At 32.2% G+C, this 22,110-nt stretch overlaps 2 protein-coding genes across 4 annotated transcripts in view; both read left to right on the top strand.

Moving 5' to 3' along the window:
- Positions 1-22,110, top strand: part of LOC127152320 (vitelline membrane outer layer protein 1-like) — a 232,385-nt gene that overhangs the window by 41,020 nt on the left and 169,255 nt on the right. The window lies entirely within an intron of this gene.
- rab27b (RAB27B, member RAS oncogene family) overlaps positions 1-22,110 on the top strand; it is a 36,609-nt gene that overhangs the window by 4,619 nt on the left and 9,880 nt on the right. Inside the window, exon 2 of one of the 2 annotated variants that reach the window (XM_051092924.1) lies at positions 13,296-13,402. The exons of the other annotated variant lie outside the window; for it this stretch is intronic. The gene's annotated coding sequence lies outside the window, so the exon portion shown is untranslated. The remainder of the gene's footprint in view (positions 1-13,295; positions 13,403-22,110) is intronic. 2 annotated transcript variants of the gene reach the window in all.

Genomic DNA, 22,110 nt, shown 5'->3' with positions numbered 1-22,110 from the left:
TGCCGGGGCGCTACCATACAGTTACTGTGGTTACTGACTGGTTTAACATACTGTTATTGGTTGTCGGGGCATTACCATACAGTTGGTGTGGTTTTTGGTTGATTTTTAACGTGCCGTTATTGGTTGCTGGGCCGTTGCTGTACAGTTATTGTGGTTATTGGTTAATTTTAACATGCTGTTATTGGTTGCCAGGGCATTGCTGTACAGTTGCTGCGGTTACTGGTTGATTTTAACCTGCTGTTATTGGTTGCCGGGGTGTTGCTATACAGTTACTGTGGTTAGTGGCTGTTTTTAACATGCTGTTACTCGTTGCTGGGGCGTTGCTATGAAATTACTATGGTTACTGACTGTTTCTAACGTGTTGTTATTGGTTGCCGGGGCATTGCTGTACAGTTATCGCGGTTACTGGTTGATTTTAACCTGCTGTTATTGGTTGCTTTGAAGTAACTGTGAGAACTAGATCTTCTAAACATGCTGCTATTGGTTGCCAGGTCGTTGCTGTAAAGTTACCATGGTTACCACCTATTATTGGTTGCCAGGGCGTTGCTATAAAGTTACTATAGTTACCTGCTGTCTTTAAAGTACTGTTATTGGTTGCCAGGGCGTTACTGTGGTTACTGGTTGTTTTTAATGTGCTGTTATGCAGTTACTGTAATGGATGGTTACCAGGGCATTGCTATACAGTTACTATGGCTACTTGTTATTTTTAGCTTGTTGTTATGTAGTAGCTAGTGTGTTTTGGCCAGTTCAGTTGCCTCATGGTGTTATTGTTGTTATGGAGTTACTGTGATAAGTTATTGTGCTGCTTTAAACATGCTGTTATTGGTTGCCAGGTTGTTGCTATAAAGTTACTGTGGTTACCACCTATTATTGGTTGCCAGGGCGTTGCTAAAAAGTTACTATGCTTACCGGCTATATTTAAAGTATTGTTATTGGTTGCCATTGTGTCCTGGATGGTTACCAGGTAGTTGCTATACAGTTACAATGGCTACTGGTTATTTTTAGCTTGTTGTTATGTAGTTGCTAGGGTGTTTTGGGCAGTTGCCAGGGTGCTTTTTATTGCTGTAAAGTTACTGGTTACCACCTGTTATTGGTTGCCAGGGCGTTACTGTGGTTACTAGTTGTATTTAATGTGCTGTTATGCAGTTGCCATGGTGTCATGGATGGTTGCCAGGGTGTTGCTATACAGTTGTTGTTGTATGATGCTTGCTGTTATCCAACTTGCTAGGGTGTTTTGGTTGCCAAGTGAAAAAGAGTCTAGTCAGTTCAATGTTTGAATTCTGCACAGTTTTTTTTTTCTCAGTTATTATCATCCATCCTAATACTGAAGTGAATGCTGTTTCATGTTGAGTTTAAGGATGTCAGCTGTCGCCCATATTAGACTTGTTTGATGTTTATTTTTAGTTCAACGGCTCAGGAGTTTGTTTGAAATATAAGGAAGTGTTTCCGTTTTTTTTCTTTTTTATTTTTTTTGATGTGTCGTGTATATCATGACAGAAATCATCTGGTACCGAATGAATCAGCCGTCAGAGAGACTGTTTAATTAGGAACGCACACTGTAATTCTCAGCACAGTAAATCCTGAGAGCCACTGTTTTTTATCACACAAATGAGTCAATAAAACATTCCGGTGTATAATTGAGGAATCAGTGGCTGAATGAATGATGTATTAATTAATTTGGATAGTTGAAACTAGTCCCACTGTTGTTCCAGAGAACTTTTAAAGCTCAAGTAAGTGTTGTAACAAAAATACAAGCATCTTGTACGGTGGTACAGGAGTTATCAGCTCTGGTTGGACAGTTAAAGACAGAGAGAACAAAGACACTCGATAAGAACTTGCGCACCTTCTCCTTCCCCTGCAGCCCAGCATGTCTCTCTGCTCGCTGGGTAATTATCTCAGGTCTGCCTGCTGCGCCCCACCGCAGGGGTCAGAGGTCACAGGGCTCACCAGCTGCTGAGGAAGAGCTCTGCGCCGCACACCGCAGGCTCAGATGCCCGAGGAAGAGCCGTCCCGCTGGGCGCATTACCTGCACGCCGGGAACCCCCAAACACCTCCGGCGGCTCTGAATAGACACGCTGATCTCCATTTAAAACCCCTCAGATTGAATGCAGGACATTATGGGATAATGTGTGGTGCTGAGAGAAAATCCAGTCATATTAACTTTAATTCACTGGAATTGTGATTGGATGTTTATCAGGTTTATGGTTGCTTTTGCTGTTAGTGATAAAATCTCTACCACCATGTATTAAAGTTTAGTGCATGCGTCATCCTGCAGCGTTTGAAGTTAAGGCTTCTCTGTGCCTGCTCAAAATGCAGTGCAAATACTGAATGCAGCATATAAAGCAATGCCTGCTTTGACCCACCTTAGTCCAGTATGCATTTTTAATTACTGTGTAAATGCCACCTCTGAGCAGCATTGAACAGTCTGTGTAAAGACACCTAAATGCCACTTCAGAGGTGCTTCTGTACCACCTTTGTGGTGTAAAATTGACAAAAGTATTAAAGATGATTGCATGCATTGTTCTGCAGTGTTTGATGTGCTGTTATGGGTTAAGGCTGCTCTGTGTCTGCTCAGAATTTAAAGACGCAATGCAGCATAAAAGCCAGACTAAGCTGTTCTGGCTTTGACTCACCTCAGTCATTTGTATTGAAGTGTACAGTTGTAATATTGCTGTCTAAATGCATTTGTGCCACCTCTTTAATTACTGTGTAAGTGCCACCTCTGAGCAGCATTTGTCTGTGTAAAGACACCTAAATGCCACTTCAGAGGCTCTTCTGTGCCACCTTTGCAGTGTAAATTTGGCATCAGTATTAAAGGTCAGCAGTAACTTAAAGGTGTGCTTCATTCTGCAACGTTTGATAGAACGTCCTTACACAGCTGAGTTAAGGCTGCACTGTGCCTGCTCAAAATTTGATGTAAATTTAGTGTAAAGATGCAATGCAGCATAAAAGGCAGACTACATTTTGGCTGCTCTGACCCACTTTATCTATGAGTATTACAGTAAGCATCTATGTAATTGTTGTTTAAATGCCACCTCTGAGCAGCATTAAACAATCTGTGTAAACACACCCAATTGGCACTTCAGTGCTTCTGCGCCACCAGTGTAAATTTAAGAAGTAATGCTGCATAAAAGTCAGACTAAATTATGCTGGCTTTGACCCACTTCAGTCCCTCATATCAAAGTTTACAACTATAATTGCTGTGTAAATGCATTTATGCCATCTCTTGAGCAGCATTAAACAGTCTGTGTAAAGATGCCTACATGCCACTGCAGAAGCACTTCTGTGCCACCTTTACAGTGTAAATTTGGCAAAAGTATTAAAGTTCATTGCATGCATTGTTCTGCAGCGTTTTATGTGCTGTCTTGGGTTAAGGCTGCTCTGTGCTTGCTCAAAATTTAATGTAAAGATGCAATGCACATTAAACAGTCTGTGTAAAGGCACGTAAATGCCACTTCAGAAGCGCTTCTGTGCCACCTTTGCAGTGTAAATATGTTGGCTTTGACCCACTTCAGTCCCTCATATTAAAATTTACAGCTGTAATTGCTGTGTAAATGCATTTATGCCATCTCTGAGCAGCATTAAACAGTCTGTGTAAAGAATTAATGGTTAGTCCATGCATCATTCTGCAGTGTTTGATGTACTTTTTTCACACAGCTGAATTAAGGTTGCTCTGTGCTCAGTCCCTCGTATCAAAGTTTACAGCTATGATTACTGTGTAAATGCATTTATGGCATCTCTGAGCAGCATTAAACAGTGTGTAAAGACACCTAAATGCTACTTCAGAGGTGCTTCTGTGCCGCCTTCTTGCTGTTCTGTCATGGGTTAAGGCTGCTCTGTGCCTGCTCAAAATTGAATGTAAAGATGCAGTGCAACATAAAAGCCAGACTAAATTATGCTGGCTTTGACCCACCTCAGTCAAAGTTTACAGCTGTAATTGCTAAATGCATTTATGCAATTATGCAGCATTAAACAGTGTGTAAAGACACATCAATGCCACTTCAGACGCGCTTCTGTGCCACCTTTGCAATGTAAACTTGAAACGTAATGCTGCATAAAAGCCAGACTAAACTATGCTGGAGTTGACCCACTTCAGTCCCTCGTATGTAAGTTTACAGCTATAATTGTTGTGTAAATGCATTTATGGCACCTCTGAGCAGCATTAAACAGTGTAAAGATGCCTAAATGCCAGTTCAGAGGTGTTTCTGTGCTTCCTTTGTGGTGTCAAATTGAAATGTAATGCTGCATAAAAGCCAGACTAAATAATGCTGGCTTTGACCCACCTCAGTCCCTCGTATGTAAGTTTACAGCTATAATTACGGTGTAAATGCATTTATGCCACCTCTGAGCAGCATTAAACAGTGTAAAGATGTCTAAATGCTAGTTCAGAGGTGTTTCTGTGCCTCCTTTGTGGTGTAAAGTTGAAACATAATGCTGCATAAAAGCCGGACTAAATTGAGCTCATGCATCTATGCCACTTCTGAGCAGCTTTAAACAGTTCATGCCACTTCAGAAGTGCTTCTGTGCCGCCTTTCCAGTGTAAATTTGCAATTTAAGTGAAAATCCTCAAAATCATCATGCAGACTTTTGCATGGACAAACAGAGCAACTAAAATGTGGTTGTTTTTCTGAGCTCTCTGTATTATGGTTTGTGGTGTAAATAAGTAAAAATGCACCATGTTTTTTTAACATAACATAAAGGAAACCTGTACCAGCTCATCCAAAGCAAGTTTCCCCCCAAAGCCGTTGAGGACATTTCAAATATCAGGCCATGAAATAACTGTGACAGCGCTGATTGGTTTACGTTTGATGGCAAAATACAGCAGTAATTGGCTTTACGCACTTGCTGTAATTGCTTTCGCATGCTGCCAAGAACCTGAACGCGCTAATAGATGCACTACAGCGACTATAAAAGAGGGAAGCCTCGGGGAGATGTTGTCTTTCACGTCCTAATGCTCATAAACACAAGCTCCTTCGAGGCCCTCAGCCATCTCCTATGCATTAAGCTTCTGATTAATAATTCATGATGTTGCACTTATTAAAGCCCGACCTGTCACTTTTATCGTTTAAGTTATTAGAGCGGGCGCATGTTAGCGTAATCATTTTAAATCACCAGTGATGGCCGATCGCACAGAGGTTCGGCGTTCGCTGTAGCGTCGGCGTCTGGGGTTTGTCTCCTCTTTAAGGGTCTGTGGACACGCGAGGGCTAATTGGGCGCCCTAAATAATTAATGCGGCTGAAGACGTTAAGAAATGCCAGAGAGCTTTGAAGGGGCTGCGGTCTGTGTGGACTTGTGGTCTCTAATGGCTTTTCTTTCTATGATCTGTGGAGGTTTGAAACAAACGCGGATTCACAGTCTTCTGCTGAATGCGCTTTTCATTTTTGCTGCACACCAGTATTGCGCATTTGTGCACACTGATTGTGCTTCATTGATGATGGGAATCCAATCTAATTATTTTAGAGAGCTTTCCGTGTGCTTTTTGAGTGCCTAATATGACAGCATGCTGGCATTGCGTCGTGTCATAAAATTGAGCCACAGAACTTTGCTGCATGCTGGTTTCATTTGCATGTGAGCATTAGGAGTGGAATTCATCATCTTAAAATGCATGCATTTTTAGGCTTATTGTGTAAATAAATCAAAGGAGCACTATCTAAAACACATCGTATGGGATTGTGGGTAATATTTGCATGCACGGATGCACAGAAGTCCATATTTTATTTAATTCTTTCATAATGCATCTTTACAGAAATATACTGTTAAAGTTTATAGTGCCTATAATAGAGTTCTATAATATATGCAATGGGGAAAAAAGTGGAATCTAGTTATAAAAATTGAATTTTTAATATATAAAATGGAATATCATGGAATTCTGGATAAATAAATCAAAAAGATGGACTGTACACTTAATCAAATTGCAATATGGACTGGTGTTTGTAAATATTAAAGTGCAAAAGGACTGCTATTAAAATATGTGTGCCACAGTAAAATGTTAAATTGATTGTTTTTTAAAAATTATTTGCAATGTTAATATTTGTTTAACACCATCTTTAATAATACATTTGTATTTTTTATAATACAAAAATATTAAATTATTAAATCAAACAAATAAATAAATTACATTTAATAAATTATTAAATTAAATGTTAAATTATTAAATTATTAACTGTTCATTAATATTTATTTAATTAAACCACTAAAACAAGAAAAATGGGAATTAATTAAATAAATAAATAAATAAATAAATAAATTCCTACTATAATGCCAAGGGCTTAATAAAATATTTCAATAAATGAAATGCTATTAATTAGCCCATTTATCAAAAAGCATGTCTCATCAATTAAATGAATAAATGTAACAATTTAAACAATGCATTTTTTAATTATTAATGTTATTTTAGTTTTTTAATTATAAACTGATATATTTGTCATCATTTCATCAAGTTAAATGCAACTTTTATTTGACCAATTTTTAATGAAGAGCTTAGAGTTTCAGTGTGTATCTGATGATAGTTTTTCACATATATTAAGTTACTAATTGACTAAATACTATTCCATGTGACCTGTATATGCCATATGTACTGTGCATTAGGATGCAGCTTGTGTTTTTAGAGCTGATGCACATGTGAGTTTGTCTGTCAGGAAGTTTGTGTCGATGATAAGCCGCTTTACTGTTAATCAGCATTTCCTCTCTCAGGATGATTCTGCGCTGCTCTGGTGAATATTATCGCAAATGTGGTTGATTTACTGACATAACATGTTATCTTTACGCAGCTCCTTTACATTACAAGTTCATGCTGACCAAATGCGTCAGGCTCTGAAAGGGCAAAACTGAACTTAAGAAGCAGCACAAAATATTCTAGTAGTTCAGACAACTCATATGATGCACCAGATTTGCTGTCAGCGGCTCTTGGGCGTGTTGCTACTAAATAACGTAGGTGTGAAATTTCAAATTTGTCAATGACACTTCTGTCATCTTCATGTGACTGACACGTGTGTTGCCATAGCAACTGTTGTGATGTCATCGCATTTATTATAATGAGACGAGGCATTCAGACACACAATCAATGATTCAGCGGCTATAAACTCAAGGACTGTCAGAGTCAAGTGATGAAGGCTATCCATCCTCTTCTTCCTCAGCCAAACATTAGCTTGAATAATAGATGTTTATGTTTTTATATACACTTTACATACATATATATACACTGTAAGACTGAAGGAAGTCTCTTCTACTCACCAAGGCTGCATTTATTTGTTAAAAAAAAAAAACGGTATAAATAGTGAAATATTATTATAATTTAAAATAGCTGTTTTCTGTGTGAATATATGTTAAAATGTAATTTATTCCTGTGATCAAAGACTTTTTGTGTGTGTGTGTAAACCATCAAAGTTTTAAATGGTAGTGTAAGCAATATTAAAAAAAAGAAGTTGTTGAAGAATGTTTTTTTTTTTTTTTTTTTTTTGTGGTTTGATTAAATAAATATTGATAAACAACAAAGTTAATCATTTAATAATGTAATAATTAATTAAATAAATTATTAAAATAATTTATTTATTTATTTATTGTTTTAATATTTTTGTATTTATGAATAGATACAAATGTATTATTAAAATTGTTTTTTTTTCTTGTTTTAGCGGTTTAATTAAATAAATATTAATAAACAAAAGTTTTATTTTAATGTAATAATGTAATATTTAATTTAATAATTTATTAAATATAATTTATTTATTTATTTATTGTTTTATTTGAAAATGTAATATATTTTGTATTTATGAATTAATATAAACATTATTAAAATTGATGTTAAATAAATATTGTTTTTTTAAATATTATTTTAAAATATTAAAAATATTACATATTATTTTATTATTTTTAACGTTATTTCAGTTAGATGACAAAGCAACATTTCTCATTTTCATTTAGTTTAACTTAATATACTAAAATAACTAAAACTGAAAAATAAACTGTATAGAAGTAAAACCAGAAATTAATAAAAAAGACAAAAAAACTTTAGAATGAAACATGAAAAATTTAAAATAAAAATAAAATGAAATAGCTAAAATGAAAAGGACAGAGAATATAAAATAAAATCTATAAAATGAATACATATAAAACATGATATAATCAAAAAAATAAAAACAAATTAAAAAAATAAATATGAACTATGATAGTATCTCAGTTATACTGAAATAACATTGATATGAGCACTATTATATTGAGATGATTCCTGTGACGACATCATCTTCATCATCCTCTTCATCATCTTCATCCGGTCTGTATTTTACAGCAAAGTGATGAGATCGTCGCTGCAGTCTGACATGAGCAACTGCTGTTTCCCAAAGTAGAAGCTCATGCATTTTTTAATTTTAGAAATATAACATCTCAGAGAGTCCGTTTGATTTATGAGCTGCAATATTTCATGCACATACATTTTTCAGGCAACTGTGTCCTAATTTCAGTCTCGGATCAGAGAGGTTTTTCTATGTGCTCTGATGTACAGTAGATACAAAAAATATGAAGATGCCTTTATTTTTCAGCATTTGACTGTATTCGATATACAGTAGATCTAGATGTTCAAAAGCAGTTAAATCAGAGGAACAGTCTTTTTAATCAAACGCCAATTATATTCCAAATATTTACAGCATATGGTTACAGTTTTTTAAATTTTCATTTATATGCACCAATATAATAATGTTAATGTTATTAATTATTATTGGTGCTCAATTATTACTAATGGTTCTTTTTATTATCAATTTTAAAAAATAGTTTTTCTTAATACTTTTGTGTAAACTGAGAATTTGTTTTTATAAAGTTGAAAAGAACAGCATTTATTTGATATAAAAATACTTTGTTTTGAACAGTTTAATGTGTTGTTAATGAATAAAAGTAACAAAAAAAGTTTACACACAAAAAAATTAACCTTTGATCAAAGGAATAAATTACATTTGAACATATATTCACATAGAAAAACCCCCCCACTAAATTCATACTATGATGCCAAGGGCCATATGAATTCGGTTTCATTAAATACATTTTTTTAACTAGCCCATTCATTAAAAAACATCAGTTTTAATAATACATTTGTATTCATAAATACAAAAATGTTCAATTATTAAATAAAACAATAAACAAATAAATTAATTATATGTAATAAATTATTAAATTAATTATTGCATTATAAAATTAGTAACTTTTTGGTTTAATATTTATTTAATTAAACTACTAAAACAAGAAAAAATAATAAAATAAAAATCTGTTTCATTAAATTTTAATTTATATATATATATATATATATATATAAATTAATACAAATTTATTATCAAAAATGGTAGTATGATAAAATGAAAGCAAAATCTGTTTTATATTTCCTATAAACAGATATTTTTCCAAATTTCTGTTTTAATTTAAATGATTTTTTTTCTAGTTTTAATGGTTTAATTAAATTGTAATACAAATGTCTTAAGTGTGTAATTTTTCCTAAATTTGGTAACATTGTTTTTTTTTTTTCTTTTCTTTATATTTTTGTGTGTTTATTTTAATAATTAGCCTATTTATTAAAACACCAATTTTAATGATACATTTGTATCAATTCAGGAATACAAAAATATTAAATATTAAATTATTAAATGATTAACTTTTTTGTTTATTAATATTTATTTTAAAAAAAAACATTAAAACAAAAAAACGAACTTTTTTTTAAAATTTTGCTTACACTACCATTCAAAAGTTTCACGGTTTACACACAGAAAAATCATCTTTGATCACAGGAACAAATTAGATCGTAACATATATTTACATTGAAAACAGTTATTTTAAATTCTAATAATATTTCACTATTTTAACAGTATTTTTTGAACAAATAAATGCAGCCTTGTTGAGCAAAAGAGACTTCTTTCAATCATAGAGTGTGTGGAAACCGCAGCGTTTGCTGTCTGTCTGATTGTTTTGTGTGTGTTTGTGAATTGAGCACATGATCTGTAAACAGCAGCATCAGTCTTTATATTTTTAAGAGGATTCACACGCTCCTTGTATTGAGTTAACGGCTGTAAACAGGCTGCTGTGCTTCTGTCGCACAATAGTGTGTTTAAATCCACACGGATCTCATGGAAAATAACATTCCTGAGATACCTGAATCCGCTCCGTAATACGGACGGCGTGACTCTCCGGCTGTTTTTGTCCTCCAGACGCCGCGGAGGCTCATGTGAACCCGAGACCGGAGAACACGCCGTCTGACGACAGTTTCTCATGCATCTGAACGCACGCACGAGCACGCTTGGTTTTAGGAGTCGTTCACCTCAAAAAATATCATGAACTCACGCTCATGTCCTCTAAAACCGCAAGACTTTCATTTGTGGAACAGAATGTCTGATCATCCACTAATGAAATAAAACAATGAAAGTCTCAAGCTCTAAAGAGAACAAAAAGCACCAAAGCAACTTAATCTTGGGGCTGTTTTTCATGGAAAGCCAAATATGTCTTCAGAAGACTCAAAAAAGTTTTCTTTTTTTTTTTTTTTTTTTTCAGATCAATGTTCTCCTGAGCTTCTTTTCCATCCGGTCCACTCATAATGTTAGTCAAAAAGGCCCTGTTAAGTGTGTAATTTTCCTACATTTTTTTTTTTTTACCGAATTATTTTGATGTGTTTAATTTTAATGATTTAATTACATGTTCATAATCAGTTCATAATCAGATTAATTGAATTCATAAAACTTTTTTAAATTCAGATTTTAAATGTAAATAAATTGTAATAATTTATTACAATTCCAACAATAATAGTGCATTGTTAAACATTATTAAATAAAAACTTAAAATGTTACATATATATATATATATAAAAATGTAAAAAAAAAATTGATTAAACTAAATTAATATAATCTAATGAAATTTGTGCAACATTATCTGTTTTTTTTTTTTTCTAATTTCTGTATTTTTCCAAATTTTAGTTTTATTTTATAGGATTTTTTTCTAATGTCTAATTAAGTGAATTTATAAAACTTAAACATTTTAATAATTACAATTTCATCAATAATAGCGCTTTAAATAAAAACATGTTGTTAAATAAAAACTTTTAATATGTTTTTTATTTTCATAATTTAATATCTATATAAATTATATAATTTATTATCAAAAATGGTAATAATAAAATTTATGCACTTTAACAACTGAATTAATCTTTTAATGTAATTAAATAAAATGTAAAATATTTATTTATTTCCTAAAATCTGTTTTATTTTTCCTAAATTCTGTATTTTTCAAAATTTCTGTTTTAATTTATATGAATTTTTCTAGTTTTAATGGTTTTATTAAATTGTAATAAAAAAGTCTTAATTATTTTTATTTTTAGAAATTCTGTTGTCTATTTTATATATTTTTTGTAATTTTCCATTTTCATAATCAAAAGGGATGTCTATTGAATTTAATTTTTAAAACTTAAACATTTTAATAATTTACTACAATTCCATCAATAATAGCACTTTAAATAAAAGCATGTTGTTAAATAATTTAATAATAATTTAATAACTATATAAATTATATAATTTGATTTAATTTAATAATAATAATAATAATAATAATAATATAATTATTACTTTGAGAAGTACACTCTACTGTGCAATAGTAATATATTTCTGACAGCTCTGCTTTTGATTTTATCATCCAAACTTTTTCCAAATTCTGTAACTTTCCGTATTATACAGTAAATTCCTTTTTTATGACTGGATTCTGTTTTCTGCATCACAGAAATCACAGTGTCCTAGTGAAGGTTTCTTTTACCAAATACAATCATAAACCCGTTGTATGTACTTAAGTGACTAGTACTGGCGAATCGGCACAAACGCTCACAGTTAATAAGTTCACAGGACTGAAGATGCCCTTTGAGGCTCCTGGATCTCATTACCCAGAATCCATCAGCTGTAGAGACGAGCCAGTGATGTGTATGTGGAGCAGTGCATTAACACTCGCCTCACTGCATCGCTGCAGCGCATTAACCCCGTTCACACGTCAACACCGCATCAGGCCTTCAGCTGTGTTCCTTTAAATGGACAGTTCACCCAGAAATCATCTTTTCATGATCTGAGTTTAAATCTCAGTTTCTGAGTAAAAAAAAGCATTAATTTCATCAGTGAGTGAGGCGTATGATCAATCAGCTCCAAAAATAAATTGAATAAATTTGGGATAAAAATGGATTGAATCCAATTTTATTTTATTTTATTTTATTTTATTTTATTTTATTTTATTTTATTTTATTTTATTTTTGGCATCAGTAAGTGGCACAGTATGGGGATCAGTAAGTTTAGGTCCAGTGCAATAACATTAACTAGCATTTACAGGAAAAAGACAGTCCTCTCCAGGTCAAAATGAGCAGAGTGTTTTTAAATGCAATGCAAATTGCTTCAATTACTAACAATCACCTTAAAAAATAAATTTATTTTTTTTTTTCTTTTTCTTTTATTTTCTTTTCTTTTCTTTTCTTTTCTTTTACCTTAATTATTTTTTTAATTATTATTAGGCTTATTTTTTTTATTATTATTATTATTATTATTATTATTATTATTATTTGTTTAATTTTATTTCATTTTTTTATAATGAAATTTATATTTACATTATCATAATTTAATTTTTATTTAATTTTATTTTTTTCTTATTTTGTATTTGATTTTGTATTTATTTTTTAATTGTATTTTGTTTTATTTTATTTTTGGCAGGGGGTCAGTAAGTTTAAGTCCAGTGCAATAACATTAACATTAACTAGCATTTATGGGGAAAAAAAATATTTTATTTTATTTTTAAATTTAATTAAATTCATTTTTTTAATTTTAATTAATTAATTTTATTTTATTTTATTTGGAATTTTTTTTTATCTTATTTTATTTTTTATACATTTTTTATTAGATTTTTTTTATTTAATTTTATTTAATTTTTTATTTGATTTTATTTTTATTTTATTTTCTTTATTTTCTTTATTATTTTTTCTTTCTTTATTTTTTTTAATTGTCTTGTATTTTATTGATTTGATTTTATATTCGGCAGGGGGTCAGTAAGTTTAAGTCCAGTGCATTAACATTAACTAGTATTTACGGGAAGAAGACAATCCTCTCCTCTCCAGCTTTGGTTATTAAAGACAAATGCATGAATGCAAACGTGTGTCCGGTTGCATTAGAGGAACACAGATCTGTTGTGCTGGTTTAATCGTGCTGTGTCACATGGCCGTCAGTCGTTCGTGTGTGTGTGTGTGTGTGTGTGTGTGTGTGATCCGGCCCCAGGCCCTCAGTAGTAACGGTGCGGGCGTTCTCCTCCAGAGAGCAGAGGAAGCTGCAGCGATCTGGACTGGGATCAGGTCTGTGGTGGTTTACTGTGAAACCGATCGGCTGCCGCACGCATCAGGAACACGACGAGAAACACCAGGGTAAGATGTGGATTTAGAGCATTTGTGTTTTAAAGCTCGGCTCTGATGGTTCTTATGGACGAATGGTGTGTGAAGTTGTAGAATTGGCTTGTTTTGGTGCTTAGAAAACATTTTCTCTTAAATAATGCAGTTAAACACTTACTGGGACTGTAGTTTTGTTTTATCCAGTTTAAATAACCAGCTTTATTTCAGTGTACACCATAACATTTGTGGTTTTTCAGAGTATGTTTTACAAGAAAATGCAATTTTAGTCTTTCTACTTCAAAATCAGATTCAGAGTAGAAATGTGACCTGGATCTATTTTTTCTTCAGGCTTTAGGATATTTGTGGATTTAAGCTGCACAGATGTTTTGACAGGTTTAACTGTTTGTTTTTCTGAAACAAAACACTTTATTTTTTGCCCCAAAACTATTTTTAACCCATATAAAACCATTACAGTGATGCTTTGTGTGCCTAATAGACCCAAAGTTTAATTTTACATTTAATTTCAGTTTAAAAATATATATTCTTCTTAATTGCATTTCTAAAATCTCATTTGAGTCCTGATTTTTAAATACGATGCATGCAGATGTTCGAGATCGATGTGAAATGTTGGTTCTTTTAGTGCATGTGAGATTTGAGAACTTCATATTCACATTCACTGATTTCATGAGAATTAAAATATATCATTTATATGGAAATATATAATTTGTAGTACTTTTATGGGACAGTTTGTTACTTGTATCTCACTGCATCCTCTCTTTAGCTGTGTGAACGTTTTGCTTTCTTGTTTTGTGTTTTTCAGTGTTGGAAAGTTAGAAAGTACGTTTGAGACAGTTTCCATTGGTTAACCTCTATAAAACTTCTAGATGCTTATTTTAGCAACAGCACAAATGTCTGAATGTCTCAAAGATGCGATAAGTTGAAGAGCATGTGAGTGAAAATAACCTTTGATGAAGATTTTGAGGATGACAGAATCACAGAGGAGACGTTTGTGCAAAAATAGACTAAAGTTATTCTGTAAATGAGATTTTACAGTGTTGGAAACATTTTCTCACACAGTGTTTCTTTTGTGTTTCTCTTCCAAGCATCTGAGAGCATGTGACCGATGTTTTTACCTAAAGACATATGACTTTAGAAGATTTTAGGGAATATTTTGCACAAGTTCCTGGAAAAAATACTGTAAGATTTGCTTTGAAAACATTCAAAATTTTTATTCAGTAATTATAAAGATTTTTTTTTGGAATTTTAATTTTTAGTTTGGTTTAATTTAGACTAAAACTAAATAGACATGTAAAAAAAATGAATAGAAATGACAAAAACAACAAAATTGCTATTTTATAACTATTTCAGCTAGTTGCCGAGGCAAAGTGTCAATGTTTTGTTTAGTTTAAATTGAAGTACTAAAATTACAAATAAAGCTGAAATTAAAAATTACAAAAACTAAATGGACATATTAAAAAACAAACAAAGAAACAAGAACTAATGAAAACATCAAAACCACACAACAAAATTAATAAAACTTAAAAAAGGAAATTCAGAAAATGCAATTAGTTGCCAATGAAATATTTCTAAATGTTAATTAGTTGAAGTGAAAGTAGAACTAGAACACTAGACCTAAAATTACAGAAAAAAAAATTGCTAAAAGTTTTAATAATTTCAGTTTGGTGCCAAGGCAACATTTCTAATTTTAGTTTAGTTTAAGTACTATATACTAAAACTAAAACTTAAAATAATAAAAACTAAACTAAATTTAAACAACAAAATCAAAGAACATAATTAATGAAACTTTACTGAACCATTTGGAAACGGAAAATACTGTCATAAATAAATATAATATTAAGAATAATATAAGTATAATTATATAAATATAATTAGTTTAGTTTAGTTTAAGTACTACTAAAACTAAAACGTAAAATAAAAAGGAATACAAACTAAACTAAATATAAACAACAAAATCAAAGAACAAAATTAATAAAGCTACTAAATTTTAGCTAAATCAATTTGGAAATGGAAAATACTGTCATTAATAAATAATATATTAAGAATAGTATAATTTGTCCCTAAAATAACACATAATTTTTTTTGTGTTTTTACATAAAGGCATATGACTTTAGAAGATTTTAGAGAATATTTTGCACAAGTTATATTGACTACACTGGAAAAAAATGGTGTAGGATTTGCTTTAAAAAAAAAAAATCACAAAACTTCATTTTGTTTAACAATCATAATATTAAATTAAAAATAATAATAATAATAATATAATCTAATTATAAACATATGTAAATATATGTAATATAATCTAAATAACACAAAACACCAGTTAAACATCTGTTAGTGTCAGTGTTGTTTGTTTCATCGCTATTTATCGTCTACTCCTCCTCAACAAGGTTTCTTTGCTAACTGAATCTCATTCACTTGTAAATGCTGTAATTATTGTAGTGGGAAATCCAGGTCATGTTTTCCCACAGGCCTTTGCTCTCCGTCTCTCTTATTCTGCTCGCTGTTAGTTTGATTTGAAGTGTTTGTGTGTCAGAAGATCATCTTCTCTGCTCAGCGAGAGCACATTTTGCTGTTTTTACCGTAACGTTCAACACTTTTAATATCCATAATGTGATTTACCTCTTGAGTCATGTAGGATGGAAAGTGATGAAGCCTGATTCAGCCTCTGTTATGACATCATCACTTCCTCTGTCACAGTGAACCATTTAGAGCACAGAGTGTGTGTTCCTTCATGACTGTCCCATCTCAGTCCGTTAGGACTGATTTTCCTTTTTTAAGTTGAACAAAGAATTAGTGATTTGAAAACGGTGTTTGCTTAACTATGAACCACCTGGAAACTGCATGACCACATTGTAGAATCATGGATGAGGCTTTAATGACTCGTGTTGTCGTCCGCTGCATCTAATTGTCTAAATGTCACCGTTTGTCTGATCAAATGTCATGCATTAGAGCAGAATTGTCTGGAAGGTTCCTGCACGTCTGTCTGACCAACAGATTTGCTCGATTAACTACATGCGATCAGTTAATGAACGAAAGACATTGTATACAGAACAATAATAATGAAAGACGGCCAAAACAATCTGGATACGTTGGACTGGAACCGTTGTGTGCAGGTTCTGCTAAATGTGTTTAGCATCTGTTGAGATGTCAAAGGTCTTCGTTCTGTTTATTGAGTTTGTTTTTAAGGTCATCTGCTTTGACCCTTCATTCAGATGAAGCTCATTTTCCTGTTAACCAGCGTCTCTGACATAAACCATTGGTCTGCTTTGAATGCTAAAATGCTTTCTCTTTTATAGATAAACCGCACATCAGCCAGTTTTTGTCTAAAATAAAATTACATATAAAAATGTAAACTTATTTCAGTTAAGTTGAAGTACTAAAACTGCTAAATGTGAAATAAGAATTCATTAAACTAAAAGGAAAATGGAAAATATTATATTATATAAATAGTTCATTAAAAGAAATGTTATATAAATGATTAAATATTAGATGCCAAGACAAAATTTCTACACTTTTGTTTGTTAAACTAAAACAAAAACTTAAATAGACATTTAAAAAAAAAATTAAAACAGCAAAAACACACAACAAAATTACCTTTTTTCTTACTATTTCACCTAATTGCCAAGGCAACATTTCAGTTTTTTAGTTTCAGATTAAATACTAAAATTACTAAAAATAAAATTGAAATAAAAATTAATAGAAACTAAATGGACATTTAAAACCAAATAAACAAAAAATAATAAAAACAACAAACCTACACAACAAAATTAATAATAGAAATTCAGAAAATGCACTTAGTTACCAAGGAAATATTTTTAAATTTTATTTAGTTGAAGACCTAAAATTACTAAAACTAGAACTACAATACTAGAACTAAAATTACTAAAAAAAAAAAAAAAAAAAAAAAAAAAAAAAAAAAGAAAGAAAAAAATAAATAAATAAAAATGCTTAAGGTTTTTTACTATTTCAGTTTGATATTGTAACATTTAACATTTCTACAATTACTAAAATTACTAAAAAATAAAAATGAAATAAAAATGAATAAAAACTAAATCAACAATTCAGTTTTTACTATTTCAGTTTGTTTTTAGTTTAAGTACTATAATTACTAAAAATAAATCTTAAAACAAAAAGGAAAACAAACTAATTCGCGGTACAAAAAGACTAAAGATTTTATATTGAGCTTACAGAAGTCTGTGTGTGTGCGTTTTGTTGCATGCAATTGAAAAATGTGTTTTGTTGCATGCAGTCGTGAAATGCATTTTCTTGCATGCAATTTCAAAATGCATTTGGTGCATGCAATTGCAAAATGCGTTTCAACATTCTAAAAGTCTCTCAGAACAACTTAGCAACCACATCGCACACCATGGCAACCAGCCACTGCAGCCTGGCATCATGGTTTTGTCTTTTGCTCAGGTGAACACATCATCTTCAGTGAATGTAGAAATCTAGTGTGTGATTTTCAGGGTTTATCAGCCGCGGGGCTCATGGGAGGTTGTTTCAGACCCGGCTCAGACCGGCGCAGGGGGTCTCTGACCCGGTTTGGTCCCTGTGTAACATCGACCTCTGAGGGCGTTTCACAGCACAGATAACCTTTCCACAGCTTCACTGCCAGCACAGATACAGATGTCGCACAGAGACCCTACTGAGGGTGTGTGTGTGTGTGTTTTATGACTGCGTGTGTGTTTCTATAATACGCTAGGCTTCTGGACAGAGCCGAAGTCTTGTTGAATCCACGTCAGTCTGGTTCCCCTGAACATGTGTGTTAAATCTAATTAAGTCATGCTCATTGTGTTGGGAATGAAATAACCTGAAGAGCACAGTGTGCCTGAGGTCAGATGTAAATCACATTAGATTGACTCTTTTGTTCAAACTTTAGTCAATATGTGATTGTTCAGTCTTCTCGAGTCAGTGCCACATTATTTGATTAAGGTGCAAACCAATTACCAACAAGAGAAAAACAGTATGTATGCAAATTGATTGTCCACAGATGGCACATTTGTTTTCTACTTCTGTTTGCTGCTTGTTATAGTTTCAAGTCAGATGAATTTCAAGTCTTAGCATCTGGACAAATAATTTCTCTTTTTGAATATAATTTTTTTTTAAATGCCAGATTATCTGCAGAGGTCAGTTCTTTGCAAGTTAACAGTATCAAACATCATTCTCCCAAATGCATGCTTTCCCACGTATGCTGCAAAATGCATTTTGCAATTGCATCCAGTAATGCATTTCTCAGTTGCATGTAAGAAAAGGCATTTCATAATTGCATGCAAAAAAAACCTAATTTCACAATTGCATGCAACAACACATTTTGCAATTGCATGCAATAAAACACATTTCACAATTGCATCCACCAAGTGCGTTTTGAAATTACATGCCAGAAAATGCATATCGTAATTTCCTGCAACAAAATGCATTTTGTATTTGCATGCAAAATAATGCATTTCACATTTGCATGCAACAAGACGCATTTTGCAACTGCATGCAGTGAAGCACATTTTGTAATTGCATGCACTGAATGCATTTTGAAATTATATGCAAGAAAATACATTTCACAACTGCATGCATCAAAATGCATATCGTAATTTCATGCAACAAAACATATTCTGACTTCATGCAACAAAATACATTTTGCAATTGCAAGCAACAATGCATTTCACATTTGCATGCAACAAAACGCATAGCGTAATTTCATGCAACAAAACACATTTTGCAGTTGCATGCAACAGAATGCATTTCACATTTGCTTGCAACAAAACACATTTCTCAATTGCACGGAACAAAATGCACACACATATAGACTTCTATAAGCTCAATACATTCCTCAGTTCATACAGATCATTTTAAATCAGATCATTTAATAAATTGGCTTGTATTTGTAGATATTTTAAGATATCTAGTTTAGATATTGTTAAGATATTTTGTTTGTATTTGTAGATATTGCAAGGTCCAAATAGTCATGGTCTTCAGTGTGACTGGGTGCTTGTTAGTTACGTTTATGTTTTAGGGTTTAAATACACTGTCTGCGATATGATCGCCCCTCCAGGCAAATGTACATGACCTTTCACTGAAATCAATATCAAATTCTGTCTTGTGTTCTAAACCCCTGAACAGCAGACATGTGACGTTCCCCAATTTGTCAGTCAGCACTGTTTAACATAAACACACAGGACACTTTCACAGCCTCTGGGTTTGGGTGGATCTTCTGATTCTGAAGTAGTTTTGATTTCAGATGTAGGGTGTTTCTGACACCACGTCATGTCAAAGTGTCTTCTGAATGACAGTAGTGATTGATGTGCTTGTGTTTTTGTGATTATTTACACTAATGTTCACTTAGTATCCATGCATGCTGTCTCAGGTAAATCATGAAGCTCACGAAACCTGTCAAAAACATGTTTGGATCATATTTTAGCCCAAAAGAAACAGAGAACATGTTAAGGCACGACATTAGGCAAAGCTATTGTTTTCTCATGCCCTGTTCAGTTTTGAGATTTTGATCTATTTCAATTTCACAACCAAGGTACACATTTAGGTGTTTATTTTATTACACTTTATCTATTTTTCACTTTATCAGTTCCAGTCCATATCTCTAAAAGTTTGTTTCATTTACAAACACCAAAACTTACAGTTTTATTCCTCTCTATTTTGTGAAGGTTTTTACTGAGGGGTTTGTTCATATATCGTTCACACTGATTTATATAACATTTTGTTCCTAAAAAAGATGGTGAAAATGCTTATTGTTAAAGGTTGTGAATTTGTTTCTCCACTTCAGCAGCATTTACATACACCAGACTTAGCAGTTTTATTTCTCTCTATATTGTGAAGGTTTTTACTGAGGGTTTTGTTCATATATCATTCACACTGTTTTATGTACCTTGTTATTCCTAGAAACATGGTGAAAATGCTGATTTTTTTAAAAAAATCTTTTTTATAAAGGTTGTGAGTTTTTTCTCCACTTCAGTAACATTTACAAACACCAAAACTTACAGTTTTATTCCTCTCTATTTTGTGAAGGTTTTTACTGAGGGGTTTGTTCATATATCGTTCGCACTGATTTATATAACATTTTGTTCCTAAAAAAGATGGTGAAAATGCTTATTGTTAAAGGTTGTGAATTTGTTTCTCTACTTCAGCAGCATTTACATACACCAGACTTAGCAGTTTTATTTCTCTCTATATTGTGAAGGTTTTTACTGAGGGTTTTGTTCATATATCATTCACACTGTTTTATGTACCTTGTTATTCCTAGAAACATGGTGAAAATGCTGATTTTTTAAAAAAAATCTTTTTTATAAAGGTTGTGAGTTTTTTCTCCACTTCAGTAACATTTACAAACACCAAAACTTACAGTTTTATTCCTCTCTATTTTGTGAAGGTTTTTACTGAGGGGTTTGTTCATATATCGTTCACACTGATTTATATAACATTTTGTTCCTAAAAAAGATGGTGAAAATGCTTATTGTTAAAGGTTGTGAATTTGTTTCTCCACTTCAGCAGCATTTACATACACCAGACTTAGCAGTTTTATTTCTCTCTATATTGTGAAGGTTTTTACTGAGGGTTTTGTTCATATATCATTCACACTGTTTTATGTACCTTGTTATTCCTAGAAACATGGTGAAAATGCTGATTTTTTAAAAAAAATCTTTTTTATAAAGGTTGTGAGTTTTTTCTCCACTTCAGTAACATTTACAAACACCAAAACTTACAGTTTTATTCCTCTCTATATTGTGAAGGTTTTTAGTGAGGGGTTTGTTTATTTATCATTCACACAAATTTATATAACATTTTGTTCATAAAAACATGGTGAAAATGCTTATTTTTAAAGGTTGTGAATTTGTTTATTCAATTCAGTAACATTTACAAACACCAAAACTTACAGCTTTATTCCTCTCTATATTGTGAAGGTTTTTACTGAGGGGTTTGTTGATATTTCAATTATACTGATTTTTATAACATTTCAATCCTAAAAACATGGTGAAAATGTAAAAACCTTGAACTCTAAATATGTCTACAAAACCAAACAAAAATTTTGAATTTTGCTTAATATAATATTCAGATTTCTCTACATGCAAATTAGTGCTTATTTAATTGAATAATTGCATTTATTTATATTTCATTTGTTAAATGTAAAAAAATGTCACTGTTCAACAAATCGTAATGGTTTTAAAATCTGCTTCATTTTCTTGATGCAGAATATAATTTTTTGTTTCTTTCCTCAGATTCTTTATGATATAACATGCACTGAACATAATAGTTTCTCAAAAAACTTACGTTGTAGAAGTTAATGCATTGAGATTCAGTGAATCAGGATTGAAGACAGTTTTATTTTAAGCAGATGGTGAGGTGTGAGAGATGTGATGATGATATGTGTGAGACACAGAGCGCCACAGATCTGCTGATCATGAGGAAGCGGTTCTGGGTCATGTGCTGGACGAGCCGCTCGCAGATGAATGAAACTCTATTCATCTCTTTATGATGAACTCTAGTGAATGTGTGAGCGCTGAGCGTTTGCTGCAGGCCGTGATGTGTTTACTGCAGCGTCTCTAGCCCACACGTATAAATGAGATTATTTGAGCGCTGTAGAAACGGCCCCACGGCCCGCTGGACCCTGAGACTTTCTGAGAGAGTGAGAGACAGAGACGCTGCTCCATCACACTGAGATATTGTACAATCTGTCTCTTTCTAGTTTCTTTGGCCTTGATGTGTGTTATTGGTATGAGCAA

The sequence above is a fragment of the Labeo rohita genome, chromosome 21 (assembly GCF_022985175.1).
Source record: "Labeo rohita strain BAU-BD-2019 chromosome 21, IGBB_LRoh.1.0, whole genome shotgun sequence".
NCBI classification, from domain to species: Eukaryota; Metazoa; Chordata; class Actinopteri; order Cypriniformes; family Cyprinidae; genus Labeo; species Labeo rohita.
This window is presented reverse-complemented; position numbering and strand designations above follow the sequence as displayed.